This window comes from Protopterus annectens, chromosome 4.part1 (genome assembly GCF_019279795.1).
Source record: "Protopterus annectens isolate FY-2018-M chromosome 4.part1, PAN1.0, whole genome shotgun sequence".
NCBI classification, from domain to species: domain Eukaryota; kingdom Metazoa; phylum Chordata; order Ceratodontiformes; family Protopteridae; genus Protopterus; species Protopterus annectens.
Window position 1 is genome coordinate 928,155,449 of NC_056734.1, and position 27,358 is coordinate 928,182,806.

The window sequence follows — 27,358 nt, forward strand, 5'->3', positions numbered from 1 at the left end:
ACACCATAATAGATTCCCCCAGCTAGCTGAAAGAGGGGTAAGCACCCTAGGAATACCACAGAGGGGAAGGAGGGTGGGTAATCCTGACAGCAGATGCATACCTATTGGACATCTACATTTATGGTAGGTACAAAACTGTACTATGTCCTTCAAGGATGCATCTGCAGTCATAACATATGGGTAGAATACCATAGCCAAACTGGGGGAGGAGGTACTAAGATAAAGATGGTGTAGTTAAGATCCCCTGTAAAACTGCAGTTGCAAAACCTGCTCGGGATCTGGAGTATAAAGGTAGATTGTAATGCTTGGCAAATGTATGCACGGAGCTCCAAGTAGCAGCTTCTAAAATGTCCTTGGTAGCCACCCCTCATAGGAAAGCTGTAGTGGTGGCTGTGGCTCTTGTGGAGTGAGGCCTGATATTTTCAGGAGTTGTCTTTCCATGAAAAGAGTAGCAGAATCGAATGCAATTTCCTATCCATTTTGAAATTGTCTGTTTGGAAATTGCTTTTCCTTGCGCTCCAGTTGCATATGCTACAAAAAGTTGGTCAGTTTTTCTGCTGGTTTTAGTTCTGTCCAGATAGTAGCGTAGTTGTCTGTGTACATCCAAGGTGTGCAATAGTTTTTCCCCCCTGTTCTGTGGGTTAGGGAAGAACGTAGGCAAATGAATAGCTTGGTTCAAGGATACCCTGGATACCACCTTTGGCATGAAAGTAAGATTGGTTCTCAGAGACACTCTATCCTGGTGAAAAATAAGGAAAGGCTGCACTGCCATTAGTGCCTGTAACTCGGATACTCTTCTTGCCAAAGTGATTGCTAGAAGGAAAGCAATTTTCCAAGATAAGAACTGTAAGTCTGCTGATGCTGCTGGTTCAAAAGGGGGTAGTGTTAATTTTTCCAGCACAAAATTGAGATCCCATGCAGGCAGAGGGGGTTTCCTTGGAGGTTTTACATTTTTGATCCCTCTTAAAAATTGTCTGAGGAGAGGGTGAGAGAAGATAGGAGGATCCATGTTCTACTCTGCTGAAATTACTGAAGCATGAATCTTAATGGAAGAATAGGACAGGCCACTGTGGAATAGTTCTGCTAAGTATTCTAGGATGTGTGCTAGGTTTGCCAGTGTGACATTTGTACCCTTTGATGCACTCCAAATGAGGAATCTCTTCCATTTAGCTGAGTATGTTTTTTCTTGTGGAGGGTCTGCGAGCCTCCAGGATAATGTCCTTGACCCTCTGAGATAAAACAGTTTGCCTGGAAAATTGCCTAAAACAAAACCAGTTAGCTGCAGTGTTTTCAAGTTTGGATGCAGGGTCTTGTAGTTGTTCTGCGTTAGAAGTAGAGGCCATAGGGGTAGAGGCCATGAGTTCATCCGAGACATGCTTCTCAGTAGCGGATACCAATGCTGCCTTGGCCAGTCTGGAGCTATCAGAATCACCTTTGGCTGTTCCTCCCTGATCTTCAGTAGAACTTTGTACATCAATGGGAGAGGTGGAAAAGCATACACTGTTAGGGCCTTCCAGCTGAAAGAGAGGGAGTCCACCCGCCAGGCTTGTGGGTGGTATACTCTTGAGCAGAATTTCTTCAGTTGGTGGTTGAGTGGGGAGGCGAACAGGTCTATCTCTGGCATTCCCCATTTGTTTGTTATGATTTTGAAGATGTCTGGATGCAGCATCCATTCGTGAGCATCCGTGGTAGTTCTGCTTAAGCTGTCTGCTAGTGAATTCTCTTTTCCTGGTATGAATTTGGCCTGCAGTTGGATGTTGAGATTCAGGCCTAGGTTCCACAGATCCATTGCCATCTGGCATAGAGGGTAGGAATGCGTGCCTCCCTGTTCGTTTATGTACCACATAACTGTGGTATTGTCTGTCCTTATCAGCAGATGTCCTTGCTTGAGGAATGATTTGAATGCCTCAATTGCATGCTTCACTGCCAGCATCTCCTTTAGGTTTATGTGCAAATTCAGCTGGTCTTGAGACCATAGGCCTTGGATACACTTGTCTTCCATGTGTGCTCCCCATCCTAGGTCTGAGGCGTCCGTGGTGATGGTATGCCTTGGTTGTGGTTTGTTGAAAGGCAACCCTCTGTTGGTCTGGCAGGCCTGAGCCCACCACAGGAATTCCTTTTTCAGTCATGGAATGATTGGTATCATGGTTTCTAGACTGTGCCTGTGATGAGAACATACATTCCTTAGGTGCCATTGTAATTTCCTCATATGCAGCCTGGCATGCGGGATCAAGATTATGCAGGATGCCATGTAACCCAGGGCCTGCAGGACTTTCCTTGCAGTAAGCTGAGTTTGTCTTGCCAAAGCCATGAAGTAGACTGGGAGTTGCTTTTGTTTTTCTTCTGTGAGAAAAGCCATCTGAGTTATTGTGTCCAGATCCGCACCCAAAAAGGTTACCCTTTGGGATGGCACTAGTCTTGACTTCTGGATGTTGACTGTGTATCCCAAGGCCTGTAACAGATGTATGACATAGGCCAAATCCTTTATTAGTTTTGTCTTGTTGTCTGCTTGTATTAGGCAGTCGTCCAGGTATGGGTAGATTTGAATTCCCTGAAGCCTGCAATGTGCAATTACTGATGCCAGGCATTTCGTGAATACTCTGGGCGCAGTAGATAAGCCAAAGGGCAATGCTGAGAATTGATAATGCTCTGATCCTGCAAGAAATCTGAGGTGTCTTCTGCAATCTGGTCATATAGGGATGTGCAGGTATGCCTCCTTGAGATCTACAGTCACCAGCCAAGACTCCCTGCCCAACATGGGAAGAAGTTGCTGTAGTGTCAGCATCTTGAATTTTGGCACAATGAGATATGTGTTCAGTGCGGACAAGGTGAGAATAGGCCTCCATTGGGTTTCTTTTCTTGGTACAAGGAATAGTCTGGAGTAAAATCCTTGGCCTTGTTCCATAGATGGTACCCTTTCTATTGCTTTCATCTGAAGTAAATTGTTGATTTGTCTTAGAGCCTCTGGCTTCTGGTTTGGTGGAAGGTTTGGCATTCCGCTCTTTTTTGGTAAAGTGTGGAAGTGAAACCTGTATCCTTTGTGTATTGTTTGCAATGTCCATTTGTCTTTTGTAATGCAATGCCAGTTTTTCGAGAATAAAGCCAACTTTCCGCCCAAGGGTGCTTCCAGTTGTTCCCTGGTAGGCAGAATCAGAGCTAAGTCATTGTGTCTGTCCTGTGGAAGTGGTTGTAGTTGCAGCTGTGGCAGTACTCCTCTGGTTGGCAGGTTGCCACTGACGACCCCTGTAGGCACCCTTTGATTGACCTCTGCCTCTTGGGCATCTATTCCTGGCCCTCTGTGCTCTGGAGGTGTCTGGAAAGGACCAATTCTTTGAAGGCCAGTTTCTGCTGAACCTCGGAGGTTGGACCTGCAGAAAATCCTTTACTGTTTGCACAGATTTTGCTTTTTCTTCCACTTTCTTTAGAATCTCCTGTGCAGGGGAGCCAAATAAACTTTGTTTCTCCATTGGAGCATCTAGGAGTTTAGCCTTAACATGGTCTGGCAAGGATTGCTCTTTTAGCCAGGCATGCCTTTGAATTACTGCTCCAGTCATAGCCGATCTAAATGAAGCCTCCAGTGCGTCATAGCCACATTTTAAGAAATGATTACTGACCTGCTGAGAGTTGTCTACCAAATCCTGAAGGGACTTATGGTCTAAAGGTTCAGGAGAAGCAAGCTTTTTATTCAGCTGATCTAACAAATATTCCTGGTACTGTAGCATATGGAATTGACAGTTTAATGCCCTGGCAGAAAGAGTAGCAGATATATAAACCTTTTTTCCCCATCTCTCTAATGCTCTTGACTCTCTTTCAGAGGGTAGGGGGTTTTTGGCAGTGGCAGCTGCAACACCTTTTGGGCCCTGAGAAATAGTTTCTGGGTCTGCAGCATGGGCTTTGTACAAGTGGAAATGAGAATCCGGGACCCTGTAATATCTGTCAGGTTTGGCAGGGGCTGGGGGAAGAGAATCAGGGGCAGAACTGACATCATTATATGCATCATCAACTACAGTTAGCACAGGTGGTATGGCTAAAGGCCTATGCTGTGGCAAGTGTAAAAAGGTCCTTAGTCTTTTTCTAGAATCAGAGAAATCCTGACCCTGCCATTGAAAGTGTTCCCTCATTGAGTGCAAAGTCTCCCCAAAGGAAAATTCTTCTGGAGGAGAGGCAGAAGGAATAGAGTCTTCTGCATCTGAATCCTCATAAGGTGAGTATGGCCCTTCCTGATGGTCTGATGAATCAGATCCATCCGAGGAGTAATCAGAGGAGAGAGGTTCAGGGGGTTCAGTCCTAGGCCTTTTGTCAGGAGGAGGTTGAGAGGCCCTGTCTGGGTGAGGTTGGGAACCCCTAATCAGAGATATAAGGTCCTCAGCAAGGCTGAGAATCTGAGAACTTGAGGAAGGTCTCTGAGAGGTAGATTTTGCAGGTAAAGCTTTTGAAATTTTAGCTGCTTTAGCCCTGGAGAAGGCCTTAATAGACATAGAAGCAGGGGGCCTAGCTGCCCCACGTGCAGGTGTAGAAATGTCCAATGGAATGGTGTCGGACAATTCTTGTGCGCTTGCTTCTTCGGTAGGGATTTCTGTAGCCGACTCAGCCGGGGCCTCTCTGGCCTCGGTGGTCGGAGGTATGATTTCGGCAGAAGTAAGAGCCGAGGACTCGGTTTCAGCCGAAACCGAGACACTCGCGATAGGCCTAACCATGGTTTCAGTCGAAACCATGGGCCGCGAGTGTCGGTCCTTTTCCTTGTGTTTTTTGGCTAAATGTGTAGTCGGAGTCTCCGACGGCATTTTATATGCAAAAGCGGATCCAAAAAACTCTTCTGCAAACTCCGACCGACGTCTAAGAGTCAGTCAGTTGAAGGAGGCACCGGCTAAACAAGCTGATACGTCGTGGTCTGGGCCTAAGCAAGGAAGGCAGTAAGAATGGAAATCCTTATGAGGTATTTATTTCCCACAAGTTAAACAATTATTTACTTTGTCTGACATCGGCTGAGGCAAGAAAGAGTCCCCAACGGGGTACTTAGCTTTTTTAGAAGTCTTCGGTAGCTGAAATCTCTGGATCTGACCGACCGGCACTTGCGAACAGCTTCTGCTTCGGGCACCGCGCGGCAAGAAAGACTGAGGAAAATGGCGTCGGCTGATGCCTTTATACCCCAGAAGCTCTGACGTCGGGGAAAGTGCGACATCAGCCGAGGCCAGACCCAGACTTTGGAATCCGGCCGACCAAAGGGCTGCCTGAGGCAGGACAACCCATATGTTATGACTGCAGATGCATCCTTGAAGGACATCTAAATCATGGCAATAGAACAAAAGGGTAACAGAAGAAAGCCATATAGAACAAAGGATCACTTGTTGTTAAAAAATATCATAATGGACAACTGTAGAAAGGGGAAGAATCTAAGTATGGCATGGATGGACTACAAAAAGCATTTGACAGTATCCCACATTCATGGATAAGAGAGTACTTAAAAATATATAAGATACACCCTACATTGATCGATTACATCACAGTAATCATGAAACCGTGGTAAACCACTTTGCCATGATAAAGGACAAATTATTATCCCAGGGATAAAATTCAAAGGGGGATATTCCACTGTGACCGTCACGGCTGCTCTTTTCTAGCCAACTCATTAAGCTGTCTGCTTAACAGATTAGGGCATCATGGTTACAATTTAGCTCCCAGAAAACAACAAAGTGTAAAGACTTTTCTTTTTGTAGATGATTTAAAACTGTGTAGTTAATCAGATGAGGAACTGAAAGCACAACTGCAAGTGGTCAAAACTTTTTCAGATACAAGAATACCATTTGGTCATGATAAATGTGTAAAGGCAACCTTTACAGTAGGAAAGCTGCAGCATTAAGCTAATATCAGCCCAGGACAGGAATGTGATATAAAAGAACCTGAGCAAGAGCGGACATATAAATATTTAGGAATTGATAAAAGATCAACAATAAAACATGAATGGATAAAACTTGGTAAGGAATATTTTAGAAGACTAAAATTAATACTGAAAACAGCACTGACATCTAGGAACAAACTCCAAACTATAAATCAATTTACTCTTCCAGTTATAACTTATAATTTTGGAGTGACTGACTGGCCCCTAAAGGTGTTGGATCAGTTGGACAGGAAAACAAGAAGGATGCGTCATGCTTACCAAATGGTTTATATAAATCAGTGTATATCAAAGACTATATATTCCCCATTCTGAAGGAGGTATGGGCCTCCTAGAAATTGATTACATGTCTAGATCTGCAATCAGGACTGCATATAAATCTTCTAACCTCATAAGACCCAAACGTACATTTTAAAACACGAGGAGAAAAAGTTGAAGATGACTTCTCCGTTTAGTTTAGCAGAAAACATGCAAGTGTCAAGCAGGAATGGAAATACAGCCAGTAGTATATATAAAAATCAGGCAGTAACTGAATATGCAAAAAAACAAAAGAATACAAGATGAAGGATCATCAACAGCTAGAAATGTGGAAAAAGCATAAATATAGTTCCAAGTACAGAAACCGTCTGGAACAACCTCCTGTTGATCAGGATCGAATGCAGGAATGGTTAAGGAGAGGAGAATTTAAACTAAAAGATGAAAGGTTAATATTGGCGACCCAAGATAGTGGACTATGTACACAAAGTCCATTAATCATGTGTGAGAAACAAATATTGGTTTTGTAAAATGGAATTGGAAACAGCCTCACATCTTTTTGCAGATTGTGATATACTAGTGGCAGAAGGATTGTATACTGAAAGGCATACAAATGTGTCAGTGACTTGTATTGGGGATTGTGCAAACATTATAATATTAAAGTAGTGAAAGAAAACATCAGAAACACAAGCCACAAACCATTACTGAAAATGATGAATTTTATATCACATGGGGTCACCCATTACAAACAATTCAAAAATACATGACAGAAAGCCAGATGTAGTACTCCATGAAAAAACAAAAGTAGCACTTGATCATTGAAATTGCCACAACCCAGTGACTGCAGAGTCTTGCGTACAGAGACACAAAGTCATAAAACGGGATTTGCAAGCAGAAATGAGGGCAGTGTGGAAGGAGAATACCCAGACAGTTTCAATAGTAGTAGGACCACTGGGTCTTATGATTTTACAATCATACTTGGATAGGTTACAGATGCATGAAACTCCGTTCGAATTGCAGGAGGAATCAGTGTGATGCACATTGCAGGTGCTGTGAAGAGCACTTCTGGCTAACATCAAAGACTAAAACAATACTAATTTCATGAACTTTAATCATACCTTGACTTAGGAATGGGGCCCATTCCTATCATGGTATTAGAAACCCAAAAGACTTTGAGAAATTAAAACAAGTAAGGAATCATAAGTGAACACTTATTAATTTGTGGAGAAATGTAATTTAAAGCCCAAAATGAGTTAACTTTTTAAAGTTAAGTTTATTGTACTTGTAAAAACATTAAATACCTACAGATGAACACTATAGACACACAAAATTGATGCCAGGCAATAAAACCAAAAGTCAAAAGTTTGAGCGCTTTTGTTCTGGTAATCCAGAACTTCTTCAGAATAAAATACCCAAGCCAACGGAAAAATAGTAATAATGCATTGTATAAGCATAACATTAGTTTGTCCTAACTATAACAAATTTCAATTTGGTATTATTGAATTAGTTAAAAATGATGCAGGGGGGGGGTAGAATTGGGAAAACCGTATTGGTATGAGTGCATTGGCAACTGAGATTAAACACAGTGCCCCTCCCCAGTCTAATGACCATGTCAACCTGGGTCCTATTCTTAAATATAGGGAAAACATCCTTTGTTAGAGATATTTAGTTGTCCATTGGGAGAAATAAATGTTATATATTACAATGGGTAGGTTTTTATGAGTAGTTTAAATATTGGTATACTTGTTTTGTGAGATTTTTATTTGCGAGTTGATTTTTCATGTATACAGAAAAGTTTACTGGTTTTTAAAGTAACAACATTGTTTTTTAAAGTTTTTTTTTAATACATTCATGTTTTTGATTGTGTACTTTACCTCTATGTATCTTTAAATTAATTGCATACCAGTTAATGGTTAAGTGATTGGATGCATTACTTAAGGCTTATTGTAGGGTTGCATTTTATTCTGATTAAGTTCTGGATTACCAGTATGAAAGTGTTTAATTAAAAACTTTGGCCCTTTAGTTTTATTACCTGGCATCATTTTTGTGCATCTACAATGTTCACCTGTGGATATTTGATGTTTTTACAAGTTCTTTCCATTGCCTACAATTTTCCATTGTTATTTGTTTTGCAAGTTTATTGTACTATTGCCTCACCCCTCAGACTATTACCTTCTCTGAAAGGAAAAGGGCAAATGGAACAGCTAGGAATTATTGCATCACCAAGTAATTTAGCAACAAAGTGGAAGCTGTGTATTCAGAAAATTAATTTGCTTTTCATTTCAAATGAAGAACCAGAAGTCTGAAAAGATACTGTGCACCACATTTTCTTATATATGGCAAATGAGGATACCATGACAGTATTTAATACTTTCACTTTTAATAAATTAAAGAAAATACTGGCAGTATCAGAGAAAGGCAGCAATTGTGTTCCTAGATAGTTTGATTTATATGTTAGTCATTCAACAGGGGATGTACCTTCAAATTTGAAGGTTCTAAATCCATATACCAAGAGATAGTTACTTTATATGTGTGGTGACTTATTTGTACCCACTCACCATCACTGCTTTGATGTCTAAATTGCTTTGATGTGTGGCTACTTTAGACAGCATTGCTCGGCATTTTTTATTTAATTTAGCTCATAAAAGAAGTGGATCACTGACCATGACCGAATTATAAAATTTTAAAAAATGAAGATTATACAATTATATAGCTTACAACAACAGTAAAAGGTATAATGTCAAATATAAACAAAAGGAGATTTAGTACTGCTTATGAAAAAAACATGCTCCAAAAAATAATATCCTACAGTGGCTATGTTGCATCTTTTTTTTTTTTTTCAAGAATTTTATTTGATTTTACATTTCAAAAACCAAACTATTTACAAAAAACTGAAATGAAATTTAAACAATGTCCATAACAAAGAATACATATGCAGTTATACAGTTTCTGCCAAGCAATTAATTGGTGTTGTATTATTAGTTCTCATTTTTATGGTAAAAATGTCTATACTACAAACATCTTAACCTAAATGAATAAATTCAATATTAAATGAAACCGTAGCCTTAGACTTAATTTTTTTGTAATGACTTTCTTTGGTATTGATAAAATTGACCATAAGAGGAATTTGGTATATTGGTATGACTTTTGGGACTGGAACATTGAATAGTATACAAACCACCAAAACTTGCAACGACAAAAACTAATAAATAAAAAAGTAGCAGGAATAGTCCAACAATACAAGACCAAGATATAAAAAAATATATCAATTTACTGATAACTTCTCACAAAATAAAAAACATATAAACATTTAGCGCTATGCAGGAATTACATCATCAAGTTTTAAAAAGGTATAATAGACATCTTTTTCATTTCAGGCCAGGGAGAGTGTGCATTTAATCTTCTCCCCAAATCTACTTGTTCAAGAATATAAAACCATCCATCTTGAATCTATCAATATTCATCATATACTGAAGGGAAGACTACCATTTTAAATGTACCCCCTCCCTGTGTATTAATATTTTCCTTTTCCAGAAGCCCTTTAATTGAAGTACTTTTCTTATAGATTACAGTTTTTACATACACCAAAGGGGTGGTCTACATTGCGGTAACAGTAAAGGTTTCTATGTAGGAAAAACAAAAAATGCCTTTAGACATAGGGTATATCAGCATATATATGATATAAAACAAAGAAATGTCAACAATGCCCTGTATAAGCATATTAATATTAACAGCAATCACAGTTTTTGGTTTTATATTCTTGAACAAGTAGATTTGGGGGAGAGGGGAGGACCTGTGGAGGAATATTTAGAATTCCTAGAATTGAAATGGCAGATAAGATTAAATGCACACTCTCCCCCTGGCCTGAATGAAAAGATGTCTTTATTACCTTTTTTAAAACTAAAACAGTTATTTTTTATTTAAAAAAACTTTTTAAGAATGTAGAGAGGGTAGTATTACCTGTTTGGGAACTTTCTGTATTGTATGTCTGATATGTTTATTATTGATGATGTAATTCCTGCATTATGGGGCTTGGGAAGGAAATGATGTAATTGTGTAATTAGGGAGACTGTATATAAGATGTGAACAGGCAGCACAATGTTATTCTGAAGAAGTCTAATTATTGATGAAAGCGCCAAATGTTTATATGTTTTTTATTTGTGAGAAGTCATCATCAGTAAATTTATATTTTTTTATATCTTGGTCTTGTATTGTTGGACTATTCCTGCTACTTTATTTATTAACATTGAATAGTATAAGAAAATCTGTGATAATATAGTTATGCCACTACACTTTACAAAAATACCTAAAAGAGGTTACCATATTACAAACAGTGATCATATGCAACCAATTTGCATCCAGTGTTGAATCACACCTCCGTTTTATTTTTCGTAAATATGGTCAACTTTATGTGGTGTTAAAATGCTTCTATGAAAAAATCTGTATGTGTAAATTCTCCACTATGAAGATGTCTTTCCTACAGTTCTATATTACAAGATTGAAGCTTTACTTAAATCGAATAAAGCTCGAACTTGTAATATCAAAACTGTAAATTGTCAAATGGCCAATTTAACCCAGAGAAACTTCCCTTGGTATTTCTGTGCGGCATGCCCATTTCTCCAATTTGGTGCAATCTCAGAGTTGGTATATTTAGGTGTGGGGCGAAGCCCCCGCCAACTTAATTTTGGATGTAAAGTTTTTTTTTTTTTTTTTTTTAATTCGGCAAAAAAAGGTTTCCCTTGGTTGAATTGGCCATTCGACAACTTTAGCTGTCGATGTTACAAGATCGAGCTTTAGTTATTCGATTAACTAAAGCTTCAATGTTGTAATATAGACACTTTACTACAGATGTCAAAGTTTTTATTATTTGTTGTAAACTCCTTAGTTTTCTGGAATTATTCAACTAAAACCAAGTCTAAAGTGCAAAAGTCGCATGATTTTATATGTTTTTGATATGAAAGAGGTGTTCATAATGGAACCTATTCATAATATTAATGAATTCTAATATTTTAGGTATGGTTTTAGTGTGTGCCCAAATGTAATATTATTTTATTCTGAATTAATTCTTTACAAGTTTGAATATCAAGCCAATTACAATTCTGCAAGCTGTATCTGGCTATCGGATAATCTGCTGAGTGAATTTAATTTCCAGCTATAAACTGATGCCAATACAAGTTACTTTTCTTCAATTCTAACATTTTATTTCCATCCAAGGAAATCATTCACTAGTAAAAGCTATTGGGAATACTGTTATAAAAGTTTTTAATTATATGATTCAAGTATGCAAGTCTTTCGAAACTTAATAACCGACTTATGAAAGGAGAGAGCGAGTCTGTTCATCATTCAGCATGAAAGCTTTTAAGGTCCACATAAAGGCATTTCTTTAATGATCAAATATTGATTTACTAGTAACATTCTCATAAATCGATTTCCAGCTGGATGAATATATGGATTAAGCCACAGGAGTATTGTATTGATAACAATTAAATTTAAGTAAAGATCAATGTTAAGAAATCCAATTCATCCCTCATCCCAACTAGTTCTATGCCAGTATAAGGAGTTTTTTTTTTTTTTTTTTTTTTGGATACCATAGGAATTTGAGTAGGATATCTTATTTTTTTCATTACTTAAGTGGAAAAGGATTAACGATTGATTGACTGGTTAATAGAATTTTTTGTAATTTGATCATTTTAATTAGAGATATTCTGTCTTTAAAGTAAAAAAAAATCCTGTTCCAATTTTCTATTAACTTCATTATTGTATTGGTTAGGTACTGATATTGTTTGTACATGGATTCAGTGGTAACTCCTAAGTAATTAATGTGTGCACTGTCCCAATTAGAGTTTAACTTTGTTGATACTTGCTTCTTTATCAGAAGTGTTTGTTTTATTATAGTTGAATTTTAAACCTGACACTTTCTCAAATTCATAAGATTAACTAGGTATTCCAATGCGTCTCAATATCATCACACATTAATAAATCATCTGCATATAGTTGAAGTTTGGGAGAGAGTGTCATTTAAATTATAGCCTTTTACGTTTTTGTTACTTCTTATATATTTAGCCAATGGCTCTATGGTGAGAGCAAAAAATAAGGGAGACAAGGGGCATCCTTGCTTTGTACCTTTTAACACCTTGAATGGACTAGAAATAGAAGAACCAATCTTTACAAAAGAAATATTATTAATCAAAAAGCTTTACAAAAACTATGAATTTTGGGGAAAAATGATAAACACGCAGTACTTTGAATAAATAGGACCAATTTATAGAATTAAATACTTTATCCATATGAAGACTTAAACATAATTCACTCTTTGTATTAGCTATATCTATTAAGGAATAGTGTCTTATTATGTTACATTGCAGTTTCCTATTAATAATGAATCCTGTTTGATCCGCATGTATTAGCTCAGAAAGTACAATATTCAGTCTTTTTGCCAGTAGAGATAACTATCATGTAGTCTATATTCAAGAGAGATATTGGACTACAAGATGAACATAATTCGGGATTTTTATCAGGTGTTAAGATAGAAGAAACAAGGGAATATTTCCATAAAGGTAGTATATTAGATGTAGATTTAACTTCATGGAAAATGGAAAGTAGCATTTTTAGTGTAGTATCAGGGAGACGTTTATGTAACTCTGGGATTATTCCATCTAGTCCTGGTGCTTTAGATTCTTGATTTAGTCTTTTAGTTCTTTAAAGGTGAAGGATTTGTCTATTTTACAAATTTGTTATTTTGATATTTTTTAATGTTTTCTTTTAGAATGCTCTCAATAATTATGATGATACTTATATCCAGCTTTGAACTATTAATACTATCACAGTGCTACTTAAATTAATTTAGCATGCTATTTAAGTCTGATGCTTTGATTTATTCTCTACATATCATTTTCTTTTATGCCTTTTTTTTTTTTTTAATTCAAATACTTCAATCTAATTGCTATTTTGTGTAAATTTTTAGGGTTTAATGAATATGAATGTAGTTTGATTTTTTTCTAGATTGAGAGAGATTTTATGTTGAAGGATATCTGATTTTTTCATGTTACAAAGTGCTGTTTTATCACTAGGTATAAAGGATTCAGTATCATCCCATTCTTTTCTTAACTTTACCATAAACAACTTTTAATGTATCCCATTTTATCAGAGATCTCTCCATTATTATTTAGTTCTCCTAATTCGTTAATTTCCCTTAAGACCCCATACTTGACAGTCTTTTCTTTAGTTATGTATGAAGGGACTATTTGACAAAAGGTTTTGATCATCAAGGCTAAAAGCCATTTTAAAAGTAATGGTGTATCAGGTAAGGGGCATGAAACGATCAATATGTCATCTATTTTAGAAAATAAAGGTCTGGTTACAAAAACTATCTGCATTTGTCTGGGTACCAAATCTATAGGAGTAGTGGGTACATTTTAATGAAAAAGATATGTTTTTCAAGTTTATTGTACTTGCAGGTTTAAATATTTAGCAGTTGAAGAAATTTAAAAATATTTAGCATCTGTGGTATAATAAGTACAGTTAAACTCACCAGCAAAAAATCTTACCCCCTGGAGTGTAGAGTCATGTTATCTAAAATATTTATAGATTTTGTGCCAATGCAAGGTACCCAGTATGTGTTTATAAGGGTATAAAAGCTTTTTCCCAGTTTTATTCTTACTATCCCAAGCATACCATAGTTATTTGAATAGTAATCTACACTCTCAGGTATCCTTAAGTTTTTTTTTTTTCCGTAAAATACGGAAACCTCTTCTTCTATATTTAAACTGTGAGATAAACAATACTGTATAGCCTTTTAACAATAATCTATTAAGACTTCTGATATTTTTTTTTTCAAGAAACCCACTTATCAGCCTTATGCAAGGATAACTATTTATGCTACTTCTCTTAATAGGGTTATATAATCCATTTACATTTAAAGGGAGACACTTGTATACTGGCACTAATCAAAATAAGTTGCGTTAATGACCTCCTCTTTAAAACTCCCACAGGTGCACTATATTATCACACATTACTTACCAACTCACTGCCACCTACTCCCCACTGACCCATCTATACCCACTAACTCTCCCCCAGACTAAGTCAAAAAGCTTTCCCTTAAAATGTCAAATGAACCTCATATGAACTTGTTTATATTCTCCTCCTATGACAAACTGGCTAGTATTTTTAGTTTTTCCTTTCTTCTCTTATGTTCATTACATCTTCATGATTATCTCCACAAAACATACTATATGAACAATCATATGTTACAATTAAGAGCATAGCAGGCATGTCTAAACCACTATGCTTATGTAAATATCTTATGCAATCATATGTTGTCTGCTATATTGTATAACTATGTGTAAACCACAATGCTCATATAAATATCTTATGTATAGTATGTTAGCAATTATTTCTGGAGCTTCTCTCCCCATGCCTCCATTGAAAACGGACAGCTTTGTTCAGTCGGACCTCTCCAATAAACAAATGTAAAATAATTAAATAAATTTTATCATAATATTCTGTGCCAATTCTAAAGGAAAGCATAATGGCATTTGTTATGGACAAGAGAGTGCTACTTAACTAAAATACAATGAAAACAGTTCAAAAACCTTCAACATGGAATACATTACTGGCTTATGTTTCCCATATGAACTACTAACTGACCAACCCATGATATCTATTGGTTAAAAGTAAATTTTAAAAGTAATTAAAAAAATAATAAACTGTAAAAGGAAAGCTTTTAAAGTCAAAGCTCATGGGATGCATTACGCAAACCATGAGTGAACTAGAAAGCAGTTTTTCAGCATTTTTCCCCTTCTAAAGTATAAGAAAACATTTTCCATAGCTAAATACATTCAAATGTTTTATTTAGTGTGGTGTACTATTTTTCTTGATGGAGATTCATATTTTAAAGAGAACTATACCAATAACTTCTGTAAAAGCACTGCATTTTAATCACTTTCTCTGTATATCAAACACAATACCTGTGACTATTTTGCATCTTCATTCACTTCGCTGCTGTAGGTGTGTTGTAATCTCAGTGATGAAAAAGGGTAGGAAGGTGCTAGGGGCAGAATTGCAAATACTTGGGCCTAAATGGGAGCAAGCAGTCAAAGGTGGGATCTCAAATGCCAAAGCAGAAAAATCTTAAGATCTGAGAAACCTAGAGTATTATTCAAACACAAATAAATAAATCATTGTATGGGTTTTGTGGAAGACCTTAGTGAGCTATCAGGAAGAACAAGCCTCTCTAAACAGAGCAGCATGCCTTTGGTTAGACAGAACCAGCCTACTTGCTAAACTGCATGGCAGTAATGAAGTCTCATGTCTTCAACAATAAAATGGAAGATGCATTGTTTGTATAGCACTGATAGTTTCTGACTGAGTGATAAAATAACTTACTCTGAGATTACCTCAAACTTAAATGACATGTTTAGTTATCCATTTTAAGACAATTTGTTAAGTGCCATTCAAGAGATCTGTCAAAATTATCAATAAAAATGATCTTGTTCTGCTTGAAATTAATGGCCAGGTCTTACACAAAGTCAGAGCGTACCAGTCTTTAATTTTCTCGTCAACATCAAGCGTCAAGGTACAAGTGGTAATGAAGGATAATGGAATCTGATAATCTACTAGGGATTTAATTAGGGAATTTAGCAGAAAGGATATGGCCTCTTCAGATAAATATAGAACTCTTATATAAATCTGCAGTCTGTGGCTACCACTCCACCCATACAGTATAAGAAGGAATCAGTACTGCAAAACTGAACAAGGATATACATTTTGAGCCTCGAGCAGGGTCAATTCACCAAGGCATTCTACTTGTATTTATGAGAGTGAAGCTATTATATTAGCAGTATTTCTTCGTAGTTCTCAGCGTGCTACTAAAACTGATTGTTGTAGCCTTATGTCCCCCCCAGCTAGTGCAGTAATCCTAACTGTCCAATAGACAGTATACATTTAATTCAGATCTCTGTGACTAAATTAACCATCAAGCAGCCCTCTCAGTGCTTTCTGCCTTAGTTTGTATCACTTGGAGGCCCACTTGTTTATTTGCATCTCTATATTCCCCTTCATTGCAAATGTAGCTCCCTACTCTAATCTGTGCACAAACTGGTTACTAATCAGCAAGTCAAAGTAAAGACACACTCCCAACCTTAATAAAGTTTGCTGTCTCTTCTCTCCTTCACTTTGCAGGTAGTTTGAATTCTTACTTACCCCCTCTGAGGCCTTCACTGATAGTTTTCCACTGATTGCCTCTCTGGTTTCTTTGCATTCCACCTGGTTTACACACCTTGTGCTATCTCCCTCCCCCAATACTAAGTCTATATTAGAATCTTGTTGAGCATGGAGCCATCTTTAAATTTCTAGTCTCCCACCAGGACACAAGTGCTCTTCAGCAATTGCATTCTGCTTGTGTTCAGATTTCTAAAGTAATACTTACTTTTTATTCTTGTCTTGGTGGGCTCTGCCCTGCTCCATTCGCCCTCGCTAATGCTCAGGCACTCTCCACTCCCCTGCCCCCTATTCCCTCCCACCCCCACTTCCTCTACTTTTATAGTAACCAAGCCACACCTACAGCTCACCCTCACATCACCTCCACCAATCACAGCTCCTCAAGTCAGATCACAGTATACCACACCAACTTGCTCCAGAAAAAATTACTCCCAACTACTCTTATTCCCATTAGGCATTTTTTTATATCACCCACACTACTTACCCATCCACGTATAGTGCAAAGCTATAATTCCTATTCAGACCCCCACCTAGTACTATCTTAAACTTTATGACCATGACTATCACACAACTAAGTCTAGTCTGTCTTCTCATAATTCTTTATTAACACCACAAGTTATCACTCTAGCAATATCCCTAAACTTAGTAGCACAACACTACATTATGCACTCTCATATAGAGACACCACACATTATAATATCTGTCCACAATTGTTCAAGAACTACATAACGGACCAATTCAGAACTAAAACATATGCTCTCATTCCTACTCCCAAAAAAAAAAAAAACAATACTTTCTCACACTCCTCACCAAACTCCAACATCTGTATCACATTTTAACACCAGGCTCACCATAAGTGGGGATATCCAACCCAACCCAGGCCCAAATCCATCCTGTCCAACACAAACTGCTCCAACACAGATGTCAGAACATAACACCCCCACTATCTTCATCCCAGGGCAAATAAACAGCAGCAAAACCAACCATCTTTTAATGCTAAATATTAATATTAGAAGTATCAAACATAAAATACCTGAACTCCAGGCCACAATAACACACTATTCCCCAGACATAGTTGCTTTAACAGAAACCTGGCTAAATAAAAGCATAGCTAACTCATAAGTTCTCCCTACTGGCTACAATATCATTAGACAAGACAGACCACTTCGTAAAGGGGGTGGAACTGCCTTACTGTACAAGTCCAACTTAACAGTACATCAATTACCAGACTCCTACCCCTACCCCAAGAATTGGGACATACTTATCTCGCAACTTCAACTTCATCCTAAAAAGGTTATCACCACAATTGTGATCTATATTCTACCTGGTAATACACATGCTAGCCTTGAAGACTTCTTATCCTGGTGTTCTTCCACATACTCACAAGAGACCCTTATTCTGGGGGATTTCAACCTAGATTTGTTTACCTGCATATCAGAACCACCAAAATAATCTAATAAATCTCCATGGCTAGCAGCAGCTAGTCCAAATTCCAACTAGATGTGATAAAAAAATCTAAAAATGAATCCATCCTTGACTGGGTCCTAACTAACAACCCCACAATGTACCCCATGCAGGCTGTCTCCCAGACACCTTAAGTGACCACAACATAACATACTTTATACGTAGTAGAACAACCATATGCAAAACCACTAACTATATATCCACTAGAAACACAAAAAAATTCTCTCCTGAGGTCCTCAATACTTGACTCTGTAACGGTGACTGGACCCCCTTAAAAATCCTCCCACTTGACCAGGCTGTAGCATATTTCAACAAAACATTTCTACAACACCTAGACACTGTCGCTCCATTGCACAAAATCAAGGTTAGAACCACTACAAACCCCCGTCCAGAGATGCTGCCTGGCTTTACTATCAAAAAAACAAAGAAACACAAAGCCTAACTAAGTATCAATAACTGCGCAACCGTGCAAAAAATGCATTAGGCTGTACAAAAAAATCCTACTACATGGCATTACATTCTAAATACCAACATAACCCCATAAACTTTTGGAGAAATGTAAACCAGCTACTAAAATCCAACCAAAAGGCTACCCTCAAACCAACCACCCCTGACACTAACGTTCCCATTGAAACACAATTCAACTCCCACTTTGTGAACTCAATTCTAACCTTAGTATCACAGGATAGCTCCTTCCTCACTAGCCCCCCCCCCCCAACACAAATGACACTAATACGAGCTTTATCCTCAAAACAATTTCCACCACTTCAATCAAAAGCATGCTCTCCAAACTAAAAACCTCAACAGCAGCTGACCCCAGATATTTCTTAAAACTCACATCAGATGCTATTGCTATCCCAATCTCCACTCTCATAAATGGATCAATTGTTACTATGTGCCCAAACTCTGGAAAATATCCTATGTTATACCCATACATAAAGGTGGGACCTCCACTGAACTTAACTACAGACCCATTGCTTTACTCCCCCCCCCCCCCAGCCAAAATCCTAGAAAAATGCATCCATACCCAGATGCTAAAATATCTCCTAGACAGCAACATCCTGTCACCTACTCAGCATGGTTTCAGACCTGCCCATAGTACCACTACAGCCCTCCTCTGCTTTACAGACACAGTAAACAGTCTCAAAAATGAAGGCCTGCAAGTGTCAACTCTTTTCTTGGATATGTCCAAAGCATTTGGCACAGTCTCACACCAAATCCTGCTAAACAAACTAAACCAGTATCACCTATCAAATTCCACTCTTACCTGGTTCCAAAGCTACTTAATTGACAGGTACCAAGCTGTGAAATGGGAAAATTCTCTCTCTCCCCTCAGCTGCCCATAACTATAGGAGTCCCACAGGGTTCTTAGGACCACTACTATTCACAATCTTCACAAAATGACCTCCATACCTCCACACATCATGCATCTATCATTCAGTATGCAGATGACACTACCTTAATTTGTGCTGCACAAAACAATCCCACCCTCCTGCAAACAACTCCACTAGCATTCTCTGATGTTGAAAACTACCTAACCAAAGCTCAACGTATCCTCAGTCCAAAGAAAACTCAGCTTATGATTATAACCAGTTCTAATAAAAACACTGATAACAGTCAATTCACTATCTACTCCACAAATTCTACTCCAGTTGCTCCAGTGGCACAGGCTAAGCTATTGGGAATAACCATAGACTCCCACCTAAAATTTGATAGTCATCTCAACTTAACTATTGTATATGCCAAACTGGGATCACTCTACTGTATCAAACCATTTCTTACCAACAACACAAGATCAGCCATTGCTCGCTCACAACTTCTATCCACCCTACTCTATGCATCTCCCATTCTGACTAATCTCAACAAAACTGAACTAAGCAAAATGGAAGCCTGCTATAACAGAATTGCTGCTTTGCTGCAAATTGCTCATATAGAACTCATCACTGTACTGCTTTGAGACGGCTCCACTGGCTTGAACTGCCCAATCTCCTAACCTACAATCAGCTGCCTCTGTCATTCTATTACCTCCCCAATAAGTGTCCTATCCTCAAAAACCTAGTACAACATCACTCAGCCAAAAGGCCTCTTAGATCATCAAGCAAACTACTACTAGAAGTCACCAACAGCTACAATAGCTTTGGAGATGCACTATATAGTAGTTCAGTGGCTAAAAAATGGAACTCTGTCCCCACTAGCATTCAAAACACATCATCCAAAGCCTCCTTTAAAGACCTCATCAGGCAACATTTCAAGCAAAGTTGGCAGCGCCATGATTGCTCCCCAGGCTAGTGAAAGCAGATAAGGTACACATACTAAACCTAAAGTACTTGATTAAGATTGAAAACTATTCTCACAAACACTGGCTAATCTACAATGTATGTACTGTATCTGTGTACTATGTATGTATTCTACCTATGTTCCAAATTTTAGCTGTACACCACAAATCTATTAAGTACCTTAATTTTTAAATATTTTTTGTTTGTTCTCTCCACTGTAACTGTTGATGCGCTGCATAACACTATAAAAACATGTCTTTTGTAATTTGTGTGTATACTGATCACATCTAAATGTATCTGTAATTTTTCTATGTGGAGCTTTTCTCCCCGGGCCTCTGCTGAAAAAGGGCCTATTTGGTTCAGTCAGACACCCTCAGTTAACAAATGTAAAATAAAAATAAATAAATATAATCTTTACCAGAGATGGAGCCAATGCCAGGAAGAGAATATTAAAGGATGGCTAGTATTGCTTTTTCTGTTGCTGTTCCAATATTGTGTTTCAAACTAGAGAAATCTTTTGAAGGGCCTATCCAGACCTTAGGAAACTTTATGGACCTTTCAGATGGCCTCATCAAATCAGTGCATTTCCAAATATCAAGTTCTGAAAAACAATGGATTAATTTTGCTGAACTACCTTTAAGCCCATTTTAAGACAAATTACTGAGCCAGAAAAAATGTTACTGAATAGTGAGTCCATTGATTTATCACTACACACAAGCTTAACACATTGTAAAACTTTTCTATTAAATGCACCTCAGTCAGATGGTTTACTGCCTACCAAAATCAGGATACGGAAGTTAGGTGGCTTCAGTACATTAGTGTGACCATAGTTAAGCCAGTGTGTTCAAGTCTACAATTACTTTCCTTCTACTAGTTGCAGCTTCCAACCAGGAGCTGGACATATGCACCAGTGATTATACCTGGTTATTCTTTCAGACCATTACTTGTTTTAATGGTTTATATAGCTTTCATCCTAATTTGTCTAGCAACCAAAATCAAATAAGAAAGCACTACTGTCAAGTTCAGTTTTTTCAGATCCTTTGTTAGGTTTCACAAGAACCACTTCAGCTTAAAGGGCAACTACAGGCAAAGTATGAAAAAAACATTTTTATCTTGCCACAAATTCCTGCACCTGCCAAAGCTGTCTGTAGCAAAATAAGTACACAGACCAAATTTTAATTTATCCTTGTCTGCCCTCACAGGGCAGACATCCTGATTCCTTTGTAAAGATAAATATGTCCCATAATGCACAGCTTCTGAGAACAAGTAGCCCTACCATTTGTTGTCAGACTAGACTTGCATTCACCTAGAATGGAACACCTGAAAAAAGAAAGCTGCCAAGTTTGAGAATCTGCAGATAATGTGTAATTGACTGGTCTGCACAGAGTTTTACAAACGTTTCTACTGATGCAGTACACATGCTCTGAAAGAAGCTTGCAAAAGTGTCAAATTATGAAAAAAAGACTTTTTACAAAGAGCAGTTTTGTAAGCTTCAGTTCCTGGACAAGCTGCTCCTCCCATCTCCCCTCCTTCAATGAGCTAGAGTCATTTCCATCTTGGCTAGATTCAGCTAATTAGTCGACTTTGCATGACAAATAAATCGCAGTCTAGTGTGCCATTAAAACTATTCCATCATATGCAGTGGCAGATCTACTATGAAACTAATGAACCTTAAGTTTCAGGACCCCTAATCCTGGAGGGCCCTTGAAGCTTTTTTTTTTTTTTAATATGAATGAATTTTTCAACAAAATCGATGGAGTTTAAGTGTTTGTTATTAAAATAAGGCCAATGGGTTTAAGTACTTAATATTGGCCTTAAAAATTCTAAGTTAGAATATGCTCCAATACCCATTTTATATGGTCTCAAAATGCCCCTGTAATTGGTCAAATTTCAAAATTTTCTTGGGGACTTGCAGTGTCCAAACCTCCATCCAGAATCACATTTTGGAAGTTGGATCCTCAATTCCTTTGTTGGCGCATGGCTTAATAGTTCTACAACTCACTCTCAGCCCTTAGGCTAGAGCCAATTGGAACTATAAAAAGACATCTGAATTCATAATTAAGTCTGCAGTTGTCCTGCTTGTACATTTAAACACCAAAAATCAGATTTTTCACCTCTTTACCCTAACGAGCCCCCTCTGATGACCTTTCAACTTCCTCTTTAGTAGAGAATGAAACAATATTTTTCTGTACTTTAATGTTAGGTGCTGTGATCATCATTCCTCCAAATTTTCTCTTTCTTCACTTTTGATAAGTTTTTGATTATATCTTTTAGTGTTTAAGATGTACAGGTAAAGGTGTGCTTATAAGCTTGGTCCATTGTTAGCACGGAAGCATATTTGTGTGTGTATATTTCTGTTTCATTGCTACCCATGTTTATTGAAATAGTTCGGTTTTCTAGCATGAAATGTTTTTATTCTGCTTATTCAGTTGAATTTTTTGGAAGTGGCAGACCTGGCCTATTTATCAATTATTATATTTGTAGTGGTAGAATCCTTTGTAGACAGTTCAGCATAAGTATTCACGTGGGTCACACATCAAGGGTAATGCCTTTACAACAGTTTACCAGTCATTTTTCCTTGTGGTGTCTTCAGTCCACCCCAGTGACATCTAGAGTTTTTATATAACTTTTGTTTCACTGCTACAACATTTTTTCTATTCACTATTTATTTTGCAGAATCTGATTGGTTTTTGGGCTCTTTTGGGACAGTACTGTTCAAATAAAATAAATATTCAATAAGGAATAAAGCAAAATGAACTAAACTTTATGGCTGCAATTATTATTCTTTTTTATGTATTAATCAATGCTTTCGCCTTTAGGTACATTTTAGATTTCATTTATCAGTCTTTAGAATATTACTCTATATCTGGGTGTGTTTGCATGTGTATTACCATGTTATTTTATTATTTTTGCAGTATGTACAATATATTATTCACTGCAATAGTAATGTTTTTGCAACGTCATAGTTTACATTCATAAAATCAAATGACAATTGAGCACCAATACTGTACATTTTACTTTTGAATGGAATACTTTGTCCACATTCTGCCATAACTCTAACCACCTAACTTTTGCAAAATGTACAGTTTTCCTTTCACAAGTAAAATATACAAGTAAAATGTACAATAAAAGATTAGGTTAGGTTAAGTTAGATTAGGTGATTAAAGTTATGGCAGAATGTGTCTAAAGTAAAAGATCAGCTGTGGTCTTTGCCATGTTTTATTTCATTATTCTATGATGCACTATGCATGTATAGGTGTCCCTAATTTTCTTCCCTCATAACTTGAGAACTACAAAGCACAGCCTAGAACATTTTTGTTCACACCACTGACTGACATGCAAGATAACCTAGTACATAAACTTTAATCAGAATCCGTGATGTAGTGGTTACATTTGTAAAAAAATTTGTGGTGATCTGCCATGGAACAATCCCATTCAAGAAGATAACACCAATTACCCAGACCTCATTGCTGGTGGGAAGGGGCTCACTGTATGGCCCACTGTCAAGGACTCCACCCCATTCTCCTCCATTTTCTGAGGCACTTGCAAGGGCAGCAAGGCCATTTGGACCTTGTTGGATGTTGCCCTATTGTCGCTGGCTGTGAAGGGGCCCCTTAGCTCAAGCATCAGGGTCTCAAAAATATAGGTCCACTACTGCTCATGTCTCTCCGCAATAGAATAGCATATCCCAGGAATTATTTCTTAAAAAAAAAAAACATTCCAGAGTTAAGGCCATTCTGCCCATTTCTTAAAATGTGCACAGTAAAATATTCAATTGAAACTGCATTCTGGCTGCTTATGTGGTTATCTTTGCATAGCTATTCTGTTATAGCATAACCTGAACTATGGTATTTTAATGCCAAGCTTTACATAACAATGAAACAGTTCAGTTTCTTTTGAAGAAGGACCTCCCAAGCCTCTGATGCGACCCAGTACTTTATTATTGCTTTATGTAGTTGGTCTTGGTTTATATTTATAACAGGTCTTTCATCCTGTCAGGAACAGAATCCTGGAGAAAGCTTCCAAATCTGATACTTTTCAAAACAGCAATATCACTGATAGTAAGCTCGCAAAATAAGACTACATGAATTACCATTCATTTTTCTGGAAAAAAGAAAGTATTTAATTACAGTGAATGTCATTGGTTCATGAGACTCAAATACTTTTTACTAAAAGCATTATGGAGTGTAGTATGTCAGAGCAAAAGTGTAAGCCGAAATTAGGGATACTTGTGGGATATGCTGATAAGTGATCCAACACTCCTGCTCATCTTTTTTCCATTGCAACTACCCCACAATTATAAAGCCATGTACATAAGTCATGACACACATATATTGAAACAGTACCAACAGCTATAGCAGTGATACCATACTCAAAAACAGAGCACTCAGTGTATGTACATGTCTTAAACAATGCTGAAATCACTAGGGACCACACTGAGCACAGTTTTACTCTTAATCCCTCCATTTCACAATGCATAACATTCACACCACACTTACAAAGGCACACGTGTACTCCCCAAAAACACAGCCACCCACACAACATACCTTTCATCTTTGAGGCTTTTCCCACCTCTCTGCAAAACACTGCTGTTAATGGCTTTGGCAAATGAAAATGATTGATGGATGTCAGCTCAGTACTCTTTTTCCCTACCTATTGGAGCCACTCCACTGCAGTTACACAGGTATTCCTCTCAGCAGGGCAGCAAACAGGTATAATTACAAATTTGCTCCATATTTTTTTACAGCACAGACACACATGGGACAAGAACTTGAGCAAGGAGTGTATAAATATTTGGAAACCGATGAAAGATCAAGAGTAAAAAATGAACAAATGTGAATAAAACTTAGTAAAGAATACTTCAGAAGACAAATTAATCCTGAAAAAAGCATCGACTTCTAGGAACAAAATCCAGGCTATAAACCAATGTGCACTTCCTGTCCTAACTTAGTTTTGGAGTGATTGACTGGCCCCAAACCATGTTGGGTAGATTAGATAAGAAAACAAGAAGGATGCTTGAAATTGATTACATGTACAGATCTGCAGTTGTGGGACTCCACACATCTGCTGACCTCAAGACCCAAATGTAGTGAAAGTTTTGAAACATGAGAATAAATCTAAAATGACTTCTCTGGTTACTCTAGCAGAAGCATATCAGTGTCAAGCAGGAAGGGAAATCAAACAAGTAAATAAACAAAATCAGGCAGCAACTGAATGTGCCAAAACCAAAAGAATATAAGGTGAAGGACCAGATGAGAAGGCAAGAATTGTAGAAAAAGCATGTAGTTGCAAGTATAGAAAACTTCTGGAAGAACGTCATGTTGATCAGGAATGAACGCAGGAATGGTTGAGGAGATTCAAATTCAAGCCAAGAGATGAACAGTTAATATTGGCAGCCCAAGACAGTGGGCTGTGTACATGTTGGTTTACAAAGTCCACTGAACATAGAGAAACAAATATAGGTTTTGTAAAACCTAATTGGAAACAGTCGCACACCTCATTGCTGGCTGCGACATACTAATGGCAGAAGGACTGTATATTGAAAGGCATAATAATGTGGCAAGACTGTTACACTGGGGATTGTGCAAACATTATGGTACTGATGTGGCCGAAAAGCACTGGAAACATGAGCCACAATGTAACACAGAAAATGAAGAAGTCTATATCACATGGGATTACCCATTACCAGCAGTTCAAAGGATAGATGCTAGAAAACTGGATATAGTGGTCCATGAAAAGACAAAAGTAGCACTGATCATTGAAATTGCCACACCCATTTAGTAAAGTGTCTTGCGTAGAGAGAGAGAGACACACACACAAGTCATAAAATATCAGGATTTGCAGGCAGAAATGAGAGCAATGTGGAAGAAAGATATCCAGACAGTTCCAACAGTAGTAGTAGCAACAGGTCTTATTAAAAAAAAAATCATATTTAAATATGCTACCAATCCATTTAACTCTAAGCAAACTGCAGAAGGAGTCATTACTAGGCACATTTCAGGTGCTGTGAAGAGCACTACTGGCCGACAGAGTGAAAATACTAAATTCATGAACTTTAATAGTGCTTTGACTTAGGAATGGGGTCCATTCCCATCACTGTATTAGACATCCAAAAGTTTTGGCCAAATTAAAAAAAAAAGTCAGCAAATTCAAAGACTCAACTGAAACGATACCTGATAAATGGCTATGCACCTGCATCATCCCAGGTTAAACTGGTACTAACATAGCTTTATAGAATTTGTGCCATAACACTATGCCGCAACTATACCCTCCTCTTATTGCATCATCTCCATTATCTTCCATGTGCCTCCTCCCCTTCTGACTTACTTTGGGCTGCTCCAACTTTCTTAAAAGAAAAGTATTCATATACAACCAGTGTAACTTATTTTTAATCAAAACTGTGTCTGAATGATGTAACTGATGTCAAGGATACATGAATAATGGCATAATTACTCATGAATTACACCAACTATAAATGGAACAAATGCAAATGATGTCTATGTAAATGGAATGATCCAAAGCTATTTTCAGCCTATACTTAAATGCCATCTTTCACAATTCTGGTAATGTCATAGCTGTGTGATGTACATACAAGCTGTGACTGCAGTTGCCTACTCACTTAAGATCAACATCATCCAAGAGGAGGAAATTGCTTTTAGGCAGTCCTTGGCATGCTTGATCAAGAAGTTTATCGAAAGTGTAATTTATGTTTTGGTTGGAATATATTCAATAAAAGTACTGAATTTTGGAATTCCTTCATGTTACTTGGCAGAATACCCAACTGGGGCCCAAATCACTCAAAGAGGGCCTACTTTTTTTGTACATGCAACCAGAAGTTTCCTAATAACTTATAGATTTCCTCCTTCTATGCCTTGACCTGGCCAGCAATTCCTAATGGCATGAAAGCAGTCCAATATGTAGCACTGTTATAGGTATCCTCCTTTCAGGCAGGTTTCTTCTACTCCTGAACCAGGTAGTCTCCAAACCCTTTGTTTAAGTATACATTGTCTGTTAGTGCTAATGATTCCATTTCCATTTAATATTGATAAGGGTGGCAATTAGTGCAGTGGATCACCAGTTTGGGCAGCTAATAACCTACTTTATGTTGTATAGGGTCCTTCCCTCTCTATTTGCTGGCTGTGCATATCTGACCAAATCATTTAACCAGATGGCACTTCAACAGCATCACAGATAGATAGAGGAACTTGTTTTGAATGTGCTTACCTAGTCAAGTCAAATCAAGTTAAAG

At 37.6% G+C, this 27,358-nt stretch overlaps 2 protein-coding genes across 11 annotated transcripts in view; one reads left to right on the forward strand and one right to left on the reverse strand.

Annotated features, from left to right (window-relative positions):
• The window catches only part of LOC122801123 (guanine nucleotide exchange factor DBS-like), a 3,406,519-nt gene that overhangs the window by 1,886,079 nt on the left and 1,493,082 nt on the right, over positions 1-27,358 (forward strand). The window lies entirely within an intron of this gene.
• The window catches only part of B3GNT5 (UDP-GlcNAc:betaGal beta-1,3-N-acetylglucosaminyltransferase 5), a 555,688-nt gene that overhangs the window by 316,970 nt on the left and 211,360 nt on the right, over positions 1-27,358 (reverse strand). The window lies entirely within an intron of this gene.